The sequence below is a fragment of the Anomaloglossus baeobatrachus genome, chromosome 5 (assembly GCF_048569485.1).
Source record: "Anomaloglossus baeobatrachus isolate aAnoBae1 chromosome 5, aAnoBae1.hap1, whole genome shotgun sequence".
Lineage (NCBI taxonomy): Eukaryota > Metazoa > Chordata > Amphibia > Anura > Aromobatidae > Anomaloglossus > Anomaloglossus baeobatrachus.
This window is the reverse complement of record NC_134357.1, coordinates 451,577,565-451,593,716: the sequence shown is the minus strand read 5'-3', so window position 1 is coordinate 451,593,716 and position 16,152 is coordinate 451,577,565.

Sequence of the window (16,152 nt, the reverse complement as noted above, 5' to 3'; positions counted from 1 at the left end):
TGGCCGGGGTTGGTGATGCTGCACGTTTTGGGGGGGGCTCGCACTGGCCGCGGTGCGACGCTGCACGTTTGGGGGGGGCTCGCACTGGCCGCGGGTGCGACGCTGCACGTTTGGGGGGCTCGCACTGGCCGTGGGGGCGACGCTGCACGTTTGGGGGGATGGCACTGGCCGGGTTGGTGACGCTGCACGTTTGGGGGGGCTCGCACTGGCCGGGGGCGATGCTGCACGTTTGGGGGGGGGGATCGCAGGGGACGAAGCTGCAGGTTTTGGGGGGGTTCGCACTGAGCACGGGACGACGCTGAATGTTTGGGGGCTCGTACTGGGCAGGGGGGCGACGCTGCACGTTTGGGGGGGCTCGTACTGGGCAGGGGGCGACGCTGCACGTTTGGGGGGGATCGCACTGGGCAGGGGGCGACGCTGCACGTTTTGGGGGGGGATCGCACTGGGCAGGGGGATGATGCTGCACGTTTGGGGGGGCTCGCACTGGCCGCGGTGCGACGCTGCACGTTTGGGGGGGCTCGCACTGGCCTGGGGGCGACGCATGCACGTTTGGGGGGGGCTCGCACTGGCCGCGGTGCGACGCTGCACGTTTGGGGGGATGGCACTGGCCGGGTTGGTGACGCTGCACGTTTGGGGGGGCTCGCACTGGCCGGGGGGCGACGCTGCACGTTTGGGGGGGCACGCACTGGCCGGGGGGGGCGACGCTGCACGTTTGGGGGGGCTCGCACTGGCCGCGGTGCGACGCTGCACGTTTGGGGGGGCTCGCAGTGGCCAGGGGGTGACGCTGCATGTTTGGGGGGCTTGCAGTGGCCAGGGGGCGACGCTTCACGTTTGGGGGGGGGGGGGCTGGCACTGGGCAGGGGGCGACGCTTCACGTTTGGGGGGGGCTGGCACTGGGCAGGGTGCGACGCTGCACGTTTGGGGGGGCTGGCACTGGGCAGGGGGCGACGCTGCACGCTTGGGGGGCTCGCAGTGGCCAGGGGGTGACGCTGCATGTTTGGGGGGCTCGCAGTGGCCAGGGGGTGACGCTGCATGTTTGGGGGGCTCGCAGTGGCCAGGGGGTGACGCTGCACGTTTGGTGGTCTCGCAGTGGCCAGGGGGTGACGCTGCACGTTTGGGGGGCTCGCAGTGGCCAGGGGGTGACGCTGCATGTTTGGGGGGCTCGCAGTGGCTAGGGGGTGACGCTTCATGTTTGGGGGAATCGCAGTGGCCAGGGGGTGACGCTGCATGTTTAAGGGGGGGGGGGGGGCTCGCGGAGGGCGACGCTGCACGTTTGGGGGGTTCTCGCTGGGCAGTGGTGCGTGTTGTTGTGGGCTCTCGCGGGGGCAGTGGTGCGTGTTGTTGTGGGCTCTCGCGGGGCAGTGGTGCGTGTTGTTGTGGGCTCTCGCGGGGCAGTGGTGCGTGTTGTTGTGGGCTCTCGCGGGGCAGTGGTGCTTGTTGTTGTGGGCTCTCGCGGGGCAGTGGTGCTTGTTGTTGTGGGCTCTCGCGGGGCAGTGGTGCTTGTTGTTGTGCGCTCTCGCGGGGCATTGGTGTGTGTTGTTGTGGCTCTCGCGGGGCAGTGGTGCGTGTTGTGGGGGCTCTCGCGGGGCAGTGGTGCGTGTTGTGGGGGGCTCTCGCGGGGCAGTGGTGCGTGTTGTGGGGGCTCTCGCGGGGCAGTGGTGCGTGTTGTGGGGGCTCTCGCGGGGCAGTGGTGCGTGTTGTGGGGGCTCTCGCGGGGCCTCTCTCCCTGCGAGCCCCCCCCCCGACGTGCAGCCCTCTCTCTCCCCTGCGAGCCCCCCCCCCCGACGTGCAGCCTCTCTCTCCCTGCGAGCCCCCCCCCCCGACGTGCAGCCTCTCTCTCCCTGCGAGCCACCCCCCCGACGTGCAGCCTCTCTCTCCCTGCGAGCCACCCCCCCGACGTGCAGCCTCTCTCTCCCTGCGAGCCACCCCCCCCGATGTGCAGCCTCTCTCTCCCTGCGAGCCACCCCCCGACGTGCAGCCTCTCTCTCCCTGCGAGCCCCCCCCCCCCCGACGTGCAGCCTCTCTCTCCCTGCGAGCCCCCCCGACGTGCAGCCTCTCTCTCCCTGCGAGCCCCCCCCCCCGACGTGCAGCCTCTCTCTCCCTGCGAGCCCCCCCCCCCCCCGACGTGCAGCCTCTCTCTCCCTGCGAGCCCCCCCCCCCCGACGTTGCAGCCTCTCTCTCCCTGCGAGCCCCCCCCCCCCCGACGTGCAGCCTCTCTCTCCCTGCGAGCCCCCCCCCACGTGCAGCCTCTCTCTCCCTGCGAGCCCCCCCCCCCGATGTGCAGCCTCTCTCTCCCTGCGAGCCCCCCCCCCCCCCCGACGTGCAGTCTCTCTCTTGGGGGCGCACTGGGCAGGGGGTGACGCTGCACGTTTGGTGGGGGCAAAGGGGGGCCCTGTGTGTGTGGGGCCGTGTGTGTGTGTGTGTGTGTGGGGCCGTGTGTGTGTGTGTGTGTGGGGCCGTGTGTGTGTGTGGGGCCGTGTGTGTGTGTGGGGCCGTGTGTGTGTTGTGTGTGGGGCCGTGTGTGTGTGTGTGGGGCCCGTGTGTGTGTGTGTGTGTGTGGGGCCGTGTGTGTGTGTGTGTGTGTGGGGCCGTGTGTGTGTGTGTGTGGGCCGTGTGTGTGTGTGTGTGGGGCCGTGTGTGTGTGTGTGTGTGGGGCCGTGTGTGTGTGTGTGTGGGGCCGTGTGTGTGTGTGTGGGGCCGTGTGTGTGTGTGTGGGGCCGTGTGTGTGTTGTGTGGGGCCGTGTGTGTGTGTGTGGGGCCGTGTGTGTGTGTGTGGGGCCGTGTGTGTGTGTGTGGGGCCGTGTGTGTGTGTGTGGGGCCGTGTGTGTGTGTGTGTGGGGGCCGTGTGTGTGTGTGTGGGGGCCGTGTGTGTGGGGCCGTGTGTGTGTGTGTGGGCCGTGTGTGTGTGTGTGGGGCCGTGTGTGTGTGTGTGGGGCCGTGTGTGTGTGTGTGTGTGGGGCTGTGTGTGTGGGGCTGTGTGTGTGGGGCTGTGTGTGTGGGGCCGTGTGGTGTGGGCCGTGTGTGTGTGTGGGGCCGTGTGTGTGTGGGGCCGTGTGTGTGGGGCCGTGTGTGTGGGGCCGTGTGTGTGTGTGGTGGGCCGTGTGTGTGTGTGGGGCCGTGTGTGTGTGTGGGGCCGTGTGTGTGTGTGGGGCCTGTGTGTGTGTGTGGGGCCGTGTGTGTGTGTGGGGCCGTGTGTGTGTGTGTGGGGCCGTGTGTGTGTGTGGGGGCCGTGTGTGTGTGGGGCCGTGTGTGTGTGTGGGGCCGTGTGTGTGTGTGGGGCCGTGTGTGTGTGTGGGGCTGTGTGTGTGTGTGGGGCTGTGTGTGTGTGTGTTGTGTGTGGGGCTGTGTGTGTGTGTGTGTGTGTGTGTGTGGGGCCGTGTGTGTGTGTGGGGGCCGTGTGTGTGTGTGGGGCCCGTGTGTGTGTGTGGGGCCGTGTGTGTGTGTGTGGGGCCGTGTGTGTGTGGGGGCCGTAGTGTGTGGGGCCGTGTGTGTGTGTGTGGGGCCGTGTGTGTGTGTGTGGGGCCGTGTGTGTGGGGCCGGGTGTGTGTGTGTGGGGCCGTGTGTGTGTGTGGGGCCGTGTGTGTGTGTGGGGCCGTGTGTGTGTGTGGGGCCGTGTGTGTGTGTGGGGCCGTGTGTGTGTGTGGGGCCGTGTGTGTGTGTGGGGCCGTGTGTGTGGGGCCGTGTGTGGGGCCGTGTGTGTGGGGGCGTGTGTGTGGGGCCGTGTGTGTGGGGCCGTGTGTGTGGGGGCCGTGTGTGTGGGGCCGTGTGTGTGTGTGTGTGGGGCCGTGTGTGTGTGGGGCCGTGTGTGTGTGTGTGTGTGTGGGGGCCGTGTGTGTGTGTGTGTGTGTGTGGGGCCGTGTGTGTGTGTGTGTGTGTGGGGCCGTGTGTGTGTGTGTGTGTGGGGCCGTGTGTGTGTGTGTGGGGCCGTGTGTGTGTGTGTGGGGCCGTGTGTGTGTGTGGTGGGGCCGTGTGTGTGTGTGTGGGGCCGGTGTGTGTGTGTGTGTGGGGCCGTGTGTGTGTGTGTGGGCCGTGTGTGTGTGTGTGGGGCGTGTGTGTGTGTGTGTGGGGCCGTGTGTGTGTGTGTGGGGCCGTGTGTGTGTGTGTGGGGCCGTGTGTGTGTGTGTGGGGCCGTGTGTGTGTGTGTGTGGGGCCGTGTGTGTGTGTGTGGGGCCGTGTGTGTGTGTGTGGGGGCCGTGTGTGTGTGTGTGGGGCCGTGTGTGTGTGTGTGGGGCCGTGTGTGTGTGTGTGGGGCCGTGTGTGTGTGTGTGGGGCCGTGTGTGTGTGTGTGGGGCCCGTGTGTGTGTGTGTGGGGCCGTGTGTGTGTGTGTGGGGCCGTGTGTGTGTGTGTGGGGCCGTGTGTGTGTGTGTGGGGCCGTGTGTGTGTGTGTGTGGGGCCGTGTGTGTGGTGTGTGGGGCCGTGTGTGTGTGTGTGGGGCCGTGTGTGTGTGTGTGGGGCCGTGTGTGTGTGTGTGGGGCCGTGTGTGTGTGTGTGGGGCCGTGTGTGTGTTGTGTGGGGCCGTGTGTGTGTGTGTGGGGCCGTGTGTGTGTGTGTGGGGCCGTGTGGTGTGTGTGTGTGTGGGGCCGTGTGTGTGTGTGTGGGGCCGTGTGTGTGTGTGTGGGGCCGTGTGTGTGTGTGTGGGGCCGTGTGTGTGTGTGTGGGGCCGTGTGTGTGTGTGTGGGGCGTGTGTGTGTGTGTGGGGCCGTGTGTGTGTGTGTGGGGCCGTGTGTGTGTGTGTGGGGCCGTGTGTGTGTGTGTGGGGCCGTGTGTGTGTGTGTGGGGCCGTGTGTGTGTGTGTGGGGCCGTGTGTGTGTGTGTGGGGCCGTGTGTGTGTGTGTGGGGCCGTGTGTGTGTGTGTGGGGCCGTGTGTGTGTGTGTGGGGCCGTGTGTGTGTGTGTGGGGCCGTGTGTGTGTGTGTGGGGCCGTGTGCGTGTGGGGCCGTGTGCGTGTGGGGCCGTGTGTGTGTGGGCGTGTGTGGCGGGGGCCGTGTGTGTGTGGGGCCGTGTGTGTGTGTGTGTGTGGGGCCGTGTGTGTGTGTGTGTGTGGGGCCGTGTGTGTGTGTGTGTGTGTGTGTGGCCGTGTGTGTGTGTGGGGCCGCGTGTGTGTGTGTGTGTGTGGGGCCGCGTGTGTGTGTGTGTGGGGCCGCGTGTGTGTGGGGCCGTGTGTGTGTGTGTGTGTGTGTGTGTGGGGCTGTGTGTGTGTGTGGGGCCGTGTGTGTGTGTGTGTGTGTGGGGCCGTGTGTGTGTGTGTGTGTGTGGGGCCGTGTGTGTGTGTGTGTGTGTGGGGCCGTGTGTGTGTGTGTGTGTGTGGGGCCGTGTGTGTGTGTGTGTGTGTGTGTGTGTGTGGGGCCGTGTGTCTGTGTGTGTGTGGGGCCGTGTGTCTGTGTGTGTGTGGGGCCGTGTGTCTGTGTGTGGGGCCGTGTGTGTGTTGGGTGGGGCTCGCAGGGAGAGAGGCTGCACGTTGGGTGGGGGGGAGAGGCTGCATGTTGGGGGGGGGGGAGGATGCAGGGGGAGAGAGGCTGCACGTTGGGGGGGGGGGGGAGCTTGCAGGGGGAAAGAGGCTGCATGTTGGGGGGGGGAGGATGCAGGGGGAGAGAGGCTGCACGTTGGGGGGGGGAGCTTGCAGGGGGGAAGAGGCTGCATGTTGGGGGGGGAGCTTGCAGGGGGGAAGAGGCTGCACGTTGGGGGGGGGAGCTTGCAGGGGGAAAGAGGCTGCACGTTGGGGGGGGGGGAGCTTGCAGGGGGAGAGAGGCTGCACGTTGGGGGGTGGAGTTTGCAGGGGGAGAGAGGCTGCACGTTGGGGGGGGAGCTTGCAGGGGGAGAGAGGCTGCACGTTGGGGGGGGGGGAGCTTGCAGGGGGAAAGAGGCTGCACGTTGGGGGGGGGGGGGAGCTTGCAGGGGGAAAGAGGCTGCACGTTGGGGGGGGGGGGGGGGAGCTTGCAGGGGGAGAGAGGCTGCACTTTGGGGGAGAGAGGCTACACGTTGGGGGGGGGGGAGCTTGCAGGGGGAGAGAGGCTGCACGTTGGGGGGGGAGGCTGCACGTTGGGGGTGGAGCTTGCAGGGGGAAAGAGGCTGCACGTGGGGGCTGAGCTTGCAGGGGGAGGGAGGCTGCACGTGGGGGGGGCTCGTGCTGGGCAGGGGGCCGTGTTGCACTTTGTGGGAGGTGTGCTATTAATCTTCTCCCTTTGTTTTTCTAACACAGTTTGTGACTACTGGCATCTGGGTGTAATTGCCCCCCCCCGTCGTCCCACCTTAGAGACTGAGAGAACAGTGTGGTCTAATGCACATCATCCTCCGGTGTCCTCCAATGTATTCAACAAGAGGATTTTTATGGTAAATGTAGAAATACAATTTTTACACCTAAAACGCACGGGACTCCGATACAAAAGATTTTTTTTCTTTCATTGTTGCCAATGTCCAACATGGCTTTATTCTACGCATTAATTTGTAAAGTTGATTGTTACAGTGTATATTTGTATCCCCGACCTTCTGTCTCCCCCTCCCTAATTACCCTGTAGACTGTAACCCCCCCCCCGAGAGCAGGGTCTGCGCCCCTCTGTACCAGTCTGTCAGTGTTATATATTTGTATCCCCGACCTTCTGTCTCCTCCCCATTACCCTGTAGACTGTAAGCCCCTGAGGGCAGGGTCCGCTCCCCTCTGTACCCGTCTGTCAGTGTTATATATTTGTATCCCCGACCTTCTGTCTCCTCGCCTTTACCCTGTAGACTGTAAGCCCCTGAGGGCAGGGTCCGCTCCCCTCTGTACCCGTCTGTGAGGATTGGTTTATTCACTGTAATTTATATCTGTATTTTGGGTGTTACCCGTTCCCATGTACAGCATGGAATAAATGTTCTCTATAAAAATAAAACTGTATAAATATATTTCTCCTTTTTTTTTTTTTTTTTTTTTTTTTTTTATTGATATACTTATTTTAATAAAACTGTTCTAGAAGTTTGGGCTGAATGTTCATTTCTATAATGATAAAGCTCGGTGTGACATTAGTGAGCAGTCACTGCCGGTCGGGCTGCGGTCACAGTGTTGTAGGTAGTTTCCAAAACATCTGTCCTCACATGTAGACCCACAGTAAACTGATCAGATCTCGCTGACAATTTATTTTCTGTCTTTAGCAGACCCCTGATCCTCTCTCACGCCCCCCATTTATTAGGCCCCAGTCCTGTTTCACCGTGTTTCCCTCCTTTGGTGGCAACATAACTCCATGAGGCTCACACCGCCTGATTCCGGTCATATGGGGCGAAACGTTTTTTTTTTTTTTTTTTCTTTAAATTTAAAGGGACGTAAGTTGCTTTTTGCTGAGCGTCTGAAGCTGTTGCCACCACTGTTCCATAGGACGGGCTCTGGCAGAGGTGACACTACATATTTTACAGAGGGGTAACAATACTTCTTAGAAATTTTGAGAAGTATTTTTAGCCGCTGAGGAGAACATCATAATTTGCAGCAACTCAAAATGATAGTACATACAGTAGATGGGTATCTATAAGGCCCCTTTCAGATGTCCGTGTTTAAACAGGTGCAAGCCACACGTACCAGTATGGTTGTCCGTGTGGTACCGGTAAAAAAAAAAAGTAAGATACTGAAATGAATGTTTTTTGGTTTTGTTTTTTTTTTTTTTTGTTTTATGTGGAAAGCCTGAAAAATTAAAGATATAGGAAGATAAATAGAGCTTATAGAATAGTGTTCTAGAGATAGTTAGCTTGACCAGCATTTTTACACCATTTTTATTTTTTAATTTAAAAAAAAAAAGTGGGGTCCCCCCAACTTTCATATCCAGCACAGGAACAGCAGCAGCTGTAGGCTGAAATCCTCAGCTCTTTGCAGTACCTTGGCTGGTTATGAAAAATAGAGGGGATCCCACGCTTATTCTTTACATTTTTAGATTAAAAAAAATTACGTGTGGTCCCTTCTTTTTTTACTAAAAAAACAGCCATGGTACAGCAGACAACTGGGGGATGATATTCTTAGGGTGGAAAGGGCCATGGTTATTTGGCCCTTTCCAGCCTAACAATAGCAGCCCACAGACGCCCGAGAAGTGGCACATCAATTAGATGCAGCAATTGTGGTGCTGGACCTGGCTTTTCCCGTTGCTTTGGTGCAATGGCAAACTGGGTAATATTTGTGGGGTTGACGCCAGCTCCAGCATACACCCCTACTACTAATCCAGTAGATGAAAGGAGAATAACAAACTTTATTTGAACAAAAAACCTTCGACTCAGACCTCATTCACCAATTTATTTGATTTTTATAAATAAAAAACAGTTCTACCGTAATCTATGGTGAGGTCCCACGACATTCCCCAAAAGCAAACCTGGAAAGACATAAAAGAGAAAATCATTCAATAAATAAAGACAAAAGACACCCTCTTTTCCAATTTATTTCTCTATCAAAGCCCTAATCCTGGTCTGCCAAAAGCCAATTGGGGGCGGTCACGTCAATACTGCTGTCACACTCAATGGAGAACCGAACATTCCTCATTGGTTGTGAGAGTACTCACACACACACACTGCTGTGGATGTTTCTGTTTGATGACCTTCATCTCATAAGGTGAGCTCAGGTTATTCAGGTCAGCAGTATGTGTGCGGGCGCGGCAGTGATGTCACAGGTTAATCAGAGTTCACAATGAACTCAGATGACATCCTGATGACACCCGCGCTACTGTGGGGGTCGCGGCAGTAACGTCATGGGTTCATCGGAGTTCTCAATAAACTTTGAAGAACCCGTGAAGTCACTGTCGCTACACCCGCGGTGGCGTAGGCGTTGTCAGGATATCAGAGTTCCTTGGATACTCACCTGTCCCTGGCACTGATGTCTATGGTGCTGCTGCTTCCAGGTCCTCCGTTGAGTGCATATTCATTGAGTATAATGAGCGGGGATCGGAAGCAAGTGACAGCAGGGCTGGAGACAAGTAAGTATAAAAATTCATTTTATTTCAGAGACACGTGTTTTCTCTGGTTCTTGTCACACGGATTACATCAGTGTGTGACACCCGTGCTGCCTGAGAAAAAAAAACAATGTCTGCGTGCAGGGAAATGTGGGGCAACACGGTCCATGTAAAAACATGCATGTGTGAGGAACACTATAGAATAACATGAGTACGTGTGGCATCCGTGTTAAAAATGGATGTCACACATACCTGAAACATATGGATAAAAATTCCCCGTTTTCCCAATCGGTGCGGGTTCCAGTGATCGGACACTGATCAGCAGGTGATCACCTTGCCCATGGATAGGTGATAACTTGTTTTCACTAAACAATCCCTTTAAGGCGTGTAAACAATCCCTACAATTATTTGTCCGACAGCTCTCTCTTGACTATCACATACAGGAGTGCTCGGCCAAATGTTCTTGTGTTCTCTCTCTGAGAGCTGATGTCGCCTCCTCTGGGGGTGGATTATCTTTCAAGAGATCAAAAGCATCAACAAGTGGAATTCAAACACGCCGGTTCCTTCCCTCCCTTTAAGCTGGGTTCACACTAAGGGTATGTGCGCACGTTGCTTTTTACCTGCTTTTTACCTGCTTTTTTGCTGCTTTTTCTTCTGCGCTGTTTAATGCCAAAATGGATGTGTTCTTCTATTCAAGCAAAGTCTATGGGAATTTGGGTTTCTTGTTCACACTATGTTGTTCAAAATGCTGCCTTTTTGTGGCAGAACTTTGGTCAAAAACTCAGCTTTGCAGGGCAAAACCCAAATGGCAAAAACAATTGACATGTTGCTTCTTTGAAAAGCTGAGTTTTTGACCAAAGTTCTGCCACAAAAAGGCAACATTTTGAACAACATAGTGTGAACAAGAAACCCAAATTCCCATAGACTTTGCTTGAATAGAAGAACACATCCATTTTGGCATTAAACAGCGCAGAAGAAAAAGCAGCAAAAAAGCAGGTAAAAAGCAACGTGCGCACATACCCTTAGCGACAGCGACAACGACGTCGCTGTTACGTCACCATTTTCTGTGACGTAACAGCGACCTTGTAAGTCGCTGTTATGATCGCTGCTTAGCTGTCAAACACAGCGACGCAGCAGCGATCATAACGTCGCTGTGCTACATGTGCAGAGAGCAGGGAGCCGCGCTTAGCGCTGGCTCCTTGCTCTCCTAGGTACAGTACACATCGGGTTAATTAACCCGATGTGTGCTGCAGCTACATGTCACAGTGCAGAGAGCAGGGAGCCGCGCGCACTGCTTAGCGCTGGCTCCTTGCTCTCCTTGCTACAGTATACATTGGGTTAATTACCCGATGCGTACTGCAGCCACATGTGCACAGAGCAGGAGCCGGCACTGGCAGCAAGGGCGGAGGCTGGTAACGAAGGTAAATATCGGGTAACCAGGGAAAGGTCTTCCCTTGGTTACCCGATGTTTACGCTGGTTACAGCTTAACGCAGCTGCCAGACGCCGGCTCCTGCTCCCTGCTCGCTTCATTTCGTCGCTCTCTCGCTGTCACACACAGTGATGTGTGTGTCACAGCGGGAGAGTGACGACCAAAAAATTAAGCTGGACATTCAGCAACGACTGGCGACCTCACAGCAGGGGCCAGGTCGTTGCTGGATGTCACACACAGCGACAGCGACTGGACGTCGCTGCAACGTCACAGAAAATGGTGACGTAGCAGCGACCTCGTTGTTGTTGTCGCTGTGTGTGACACCAGCTTTACATCCATTCTCGAGGTAAGTCAGATAGCCCCCATACACATCATATTGTTGTCTGATCCGGGCAATTTTAGCCCTATGTTTATGGGAGCTTTCATGTAATCTGTATAAGGGCTTATTCACACATCTATGAACGTCAGTACAATCTCTGAACACAATGCATGGACTGGCTGAGGCCGTCCTTATAGACAGTGTTGTGAGCTCAGAAATCATGAACCTCAGTGCAGCAACTCCGCTCTAGTCACCTCTAGTGAGATAGAATGGAGTTACTGTACTGGGGACGTTCCTTACAGACAGTGCTGTGAGATAAGAAATCATGAACCTCAGTGCAGCAACTCCGCTCTAGTCACCTCTAGTGAGATAGAATAGAGTTACTGTACAGGGGACGTTCCTTACAGACAGTGCTGTGAAATAAGAAATCATGAACCTCAGTGCAGCAACTCCGCTCTAGTCACCTCTAGTGAGATAGAATGGAGTTACTGTACAGGGGATGTTCCTTACAGACAGTGCTGTGAGATCAGAAATCATGAACCTTAGTGCAACAACTGTGATCTAGTCATCTCTGTGCTGGGCAGTGTTGTAACTAGAATTTGATGGGCCCCAATGCAAAATTAGGACCTGCCCCCCCCAACACAGATACACTGGGTACAGGATAATGACACCGACACTCGGGGCATGGGATAATGACGCTGACACTCAGGGTGCGGGATAATGAAGTTAACACTTGGCTCTTTCCCTCAGCACTCAGGTTTCCCATGATCTGAAATCCCTCTTTCTATCATCATCCAGCTTTCCTATGTTCTGATATCCATCTTGTCCTCAGCACCCAGCTTCCCTAGGCTCTGCTATACATCTTTCCCTCAGCACCCAGCTTTCCCATATCATAGCATCGTAAAGCTGGGTGCTGCGGGTAAGAGCCTCTTTCCATCAGCACAAAACGTTCCCATCCCAAGCTTATGTCTTTGTCCCCCCTCGTATATATAGTTCTCCAAATACTATAATGGCCCCCACATAGCCTTCCATATAGCATATTGGGTCCCACGTAACCCTTCATTTTACTAGAATGCGCCCCATAGTCCTCCTTGTATTATAATGCATTTCCCATAGTCCTCTATGTATAAGGTAACTCTTATAGCCCTCCAATTATTATACTACAACTCCCATAGTCCTCCATGTATTATAATTCACTCCATAGTCCTCCATATATTATACTGCACCCCATAGTCCTCCATATATTATAATGCACCCCCATAGTCCTCCATGTTTTATAATGCACCCCCATAGTCCATGGATAAGGTAGCCCTCATAGGCCTTCATATATTATAATGCAGCCCCCATAGTCATGCATGTATTATAATGCACCCCACAGCTCACCATGTATTATAATGCAGACCTCATAGGCCTCCATGTATAATAATGCAGCCCCCATAATCCTCCATATATTATAATAGTAGCTGTCATATACCGTCCCCCAGGCCCACCCACCCAGTTCCTTGACCACTTTTCAGCCTGGCTGCCGCACTTCATGCCCTCAGAATTACCAACCCTCATCCGAGGAGACTTTAACATACCCATGACCAGCCCCTCCTCCCCATCTCCATCCCAGCTTCTATCTCTCACCACCTCCCTTGGCCTCTCACAGCTCTCATCTTCTGAGACACATGAAGATGGTAACACTCTTGACCTGGTCTTTATCCGCCTCTGCTCAATCTCTGACTTTGACAACTCACCTCTTCCCCTCTCTGACCACAACATCCTCTCCTTCAAGCTCACAAACCCTCGTCCACCCCAGTACACTCCCACCTATCACACATTCAGAAACCTACAGGCCATTGACTTTCAGACCCTTACAGACTCTTTACACTCATCACTGTCCCCTATCTCCTCACTTTCCTGTCCTGATCTGGCTGTAAACCATTACAATGACACACTCAGAAATACCCTAGACCAAGTAGCACCCCTCACCCTCAGAACCTCCAAACACAGAGTAAAACAGCCTTGGCTCACTTCCCAAACTCGATTTCTCCAGTGATGCTCTAGGAGTGCCAAACGCATATGGAGGAAAACCCGCACACCAGAAAACGTCATCCACTACAAGTTCATCTTAAGGACCTACAACTCTTCACCTCGCCAAACAGACCTACTTCACCACCCTTATTTCCTCACTATCCAACAATCCAAAAAAGCTCTTTGACACCTTTCACTCCCTCCTCAGTCCCAAAGTACATACCCCCATCACAGACCTTCATGCTGATGACCTGGCCTCATATTTCACAGATAAAATAGAAAACATCCGCCAGGAGATCAGCTCCCAGCTACCAAGCGTTGTGAATCCCATCCCTCCATATATCCCATCAAGCTCACTTTCCACATTTGACCCAGTCACAGAGGAGGAAGTCTCCAGGCTCCTCTCTTCTTCTCATCCTACCACTTGCCCTACTGATCCCTTTCCCTCACACCTACTCTGGTTGTCACCACTCACCTAACTAAAATCTTCAATCTCTCTCTCTCTTCGGGTATCTTCCCCTCCTCCCTCAAACACTCTATTATTACTCCATTATTAAAAAAACCCTTCCCTTGATCCGTCCTGCACAAGCAACTACAGACCAGTCTCCAATCTCCCCTTCATCTTCAAACTCTTGGAGCGCCTGGTCTACTCTCGCCTCACCCGCTACCTGTCCTCTCACTCTCCTCTAGATCCTTTACAGTCTGGCTTCCGCCCTTTACACTCAACAGAAACTGCCCTTGTCAAAGTGACCAATGACCTATTGACTGCAAAACATAATGGTGACCACTCTCTGCTTATCCTTCTTGACCTCTCTGCCGCCTTCGACACTGTTGACCACCATCTCCTTCTCTCTATGCTCCATTCTATCGGCCTAAAGGACACTGTGCTCTCGTGGTTCTCTAACTATCTTTCTCGCCGTTCATTCAATGTATCATTTGCTGGCTCCACATCTTCTCCTCTTCCTCTCACTGTTGGGGTCCCTCAAGGTTCAGTCCTCGGCCCTCTTCTTTTCTCCCTCTACACTGCCCCAATTGGAATGACCATTAGCAGATTTGGTTTTCAGTACCATCTTTATGCTGATGACACACAGCTATACACCTCATCCCCTGAGCTCACCCCCGATGTACTACAGAACAGAAGTGACTGCCTGACTGCAGTTTGCAATGTCATGTCTGCTCTCTATCTCAAACATAACCTTTCCAAAACTGCCCGCTCCTGCCGCTTGCACCTCAAGAACATCTCTAGAATCCGCCCCTTTCTCACAATGGAAATGACAAAAACACTCACCGTGGCCCTGATCAACTCTCGCCTTGACTACTGTAACTCTCTATTAATTGGTCTCCCCCTAACTAGACTCTCCTCTACAGTCCATCCTTAATGCAGCAGCTAGGGTCATCTATCTGGCTAATCGCTACTCGGATGCCTCTGCTCTGTGCCAGTCATTGCACTGGCTGCCCATATATCACAGGATCCAATTCAAACTGCTTGTTCTCACCCACAAAGCTCTCCACAGTACAGCACCCCCTACATCTCCACCCTCCTCTCTGTCTGTCTCTGTCTCACCCCACCCGGTCTCTACGCTCTGAAAACGACTTTCGACTAACATCAACACTAATCCGAACCTCCCACTCCCAGATCCAAGACTTCTTCCGAGCTGCACCAATCCTCTGGAACGCTCTACTGTTAGGGCCAGGTGGACGGGCAGACCCAGGAGGCGGATCCACTGGGCCGAACTCCTTGATGAAGGCAAGGGGTCCGGTAGCCGGAGCACTACGGGTAGCAGGACAGTCCGTATACAAGAGTAGAATAGAGAAGTCCCTGGGACCACGGAGTCACTGATGGTAGTCCGGGTGACGGAGCTCAGGTTCGGAGGCCGAGATGTTGTCAGGCGGAGTCCGGAACCGATGGAGCGAGAGGACGGGTCACCTCAGGGATCAGAGATGGTACGGACTGACAGGATGGCAGATAGTCAGCGTTCTGGGTTCGGGAATCGGCAGGACCGGATGGCGAGGCAGGAGCGGCTCTAGAAGAGAGATAGGTAAGTATGGCACAGAGACACAAGGAGACCTGACTCCTAGCTTGGGAAACACGAAGAACAGGCCCCGCCCACTTGGACACTAAACCCCTTTATACCCTGTACCTGTGTGCTCAATTTCCTGTCAGTGGACGCTGGCCCTTTAAGAAAGGGTCAATGACCGCGCGCGCGCCCTAATGCGCATGCGCGAGGCCCGGGTGCCAGAAGCCAGGGCAGGGAGCGGTGAGCAGGAAGCAGGAGAGCCGGGCTGGGGCTGAGCAGCCGACGGGCGCCGGGAGCGGGGACCGGACCGCCTGGAGACCGCAGGCAATGGAGGCTGGGGACCGGGGAGAGAAGCAGGGAAGCCGGGGAGCGTGGCAGGTGAGCCGGGGAGCAGAGCAGGGGAGCCGGAGAGCGTGACATCTACCCCAAGAAGTTATAATGAATCATAACTTACTCTGCTTCAGACGCTCCCTAAAAACGCATCTTTTTAGGGCGGCCTACCACACTCCCTAATCTAATCCAATTCACACAGTGCCTCTACAACTTCTCACAACATAACCTCACGTCAAACTCCATGCCACCCAAATGCATCTCAAGATTCAGGCCCACTGGTCCAGGAAGCCATTATCTATCCCCCATTTCCTTGAAATTGCTGGATTGTCATTGTAAATAAGCACTTGTACCTTGCCCCCCCCACCCCACCCATATCTCATTGTAGATTGTAAGCTCTCACGAGCAGGGTTGTCTTTTTTTTCCCCTCTAAATATTGGATTTTCTATTACTGTTATTACTGTTACTTTTTTGTATATGATCCTCCTGAATTGTAAAGCGCTGCGGAATATGTTGGCGCTATAGAAATAAAGATTATTATTATTATTATTAATATTATTAATACAGCTCACATAGTACTCCATGTATTACTGTATAATGCACTCCCCATAGTCATTCATGTATTATAATGCAGCCCTCAAAGTCCTCTGTATATTATACTGAACCCCATTGTCCTACATATACTGCACCCCATAGCCATCTATGTAAAATTCACCCCATAGTACTCCATATATTATACTGCACCACATAGTTCTCCATGTATTATACTGCACCCCAAAGTACTACATACAGTTAGGTCCAGAAATCTTTGGCCAGTGACACAATTTTGGCGAGTTGGGCTCTGCATGCCACCACATTGGATTTGAAATGAAACCTCTACAACAGAATTCAAGTGCAGATTGTAACGTTTAATTTGAAGGTTTGAACAAAAATATCTGATAGAAATTGTAGGAATTGTACACATTTCTTTACAAACACTCCACATTTTAGGAGGTCAAAAGTAATTGGACAAATAAACCAAACCCAAACAAAATATTTTTAATTTCAATATTTTGTTGCCAATCCTTTGGAGGCAATCACTGCCTTAAGTCTGGAACCCATGGACATCACCAAACGCTGGGTTTCCTGCTTCTTAATGCTTTGCC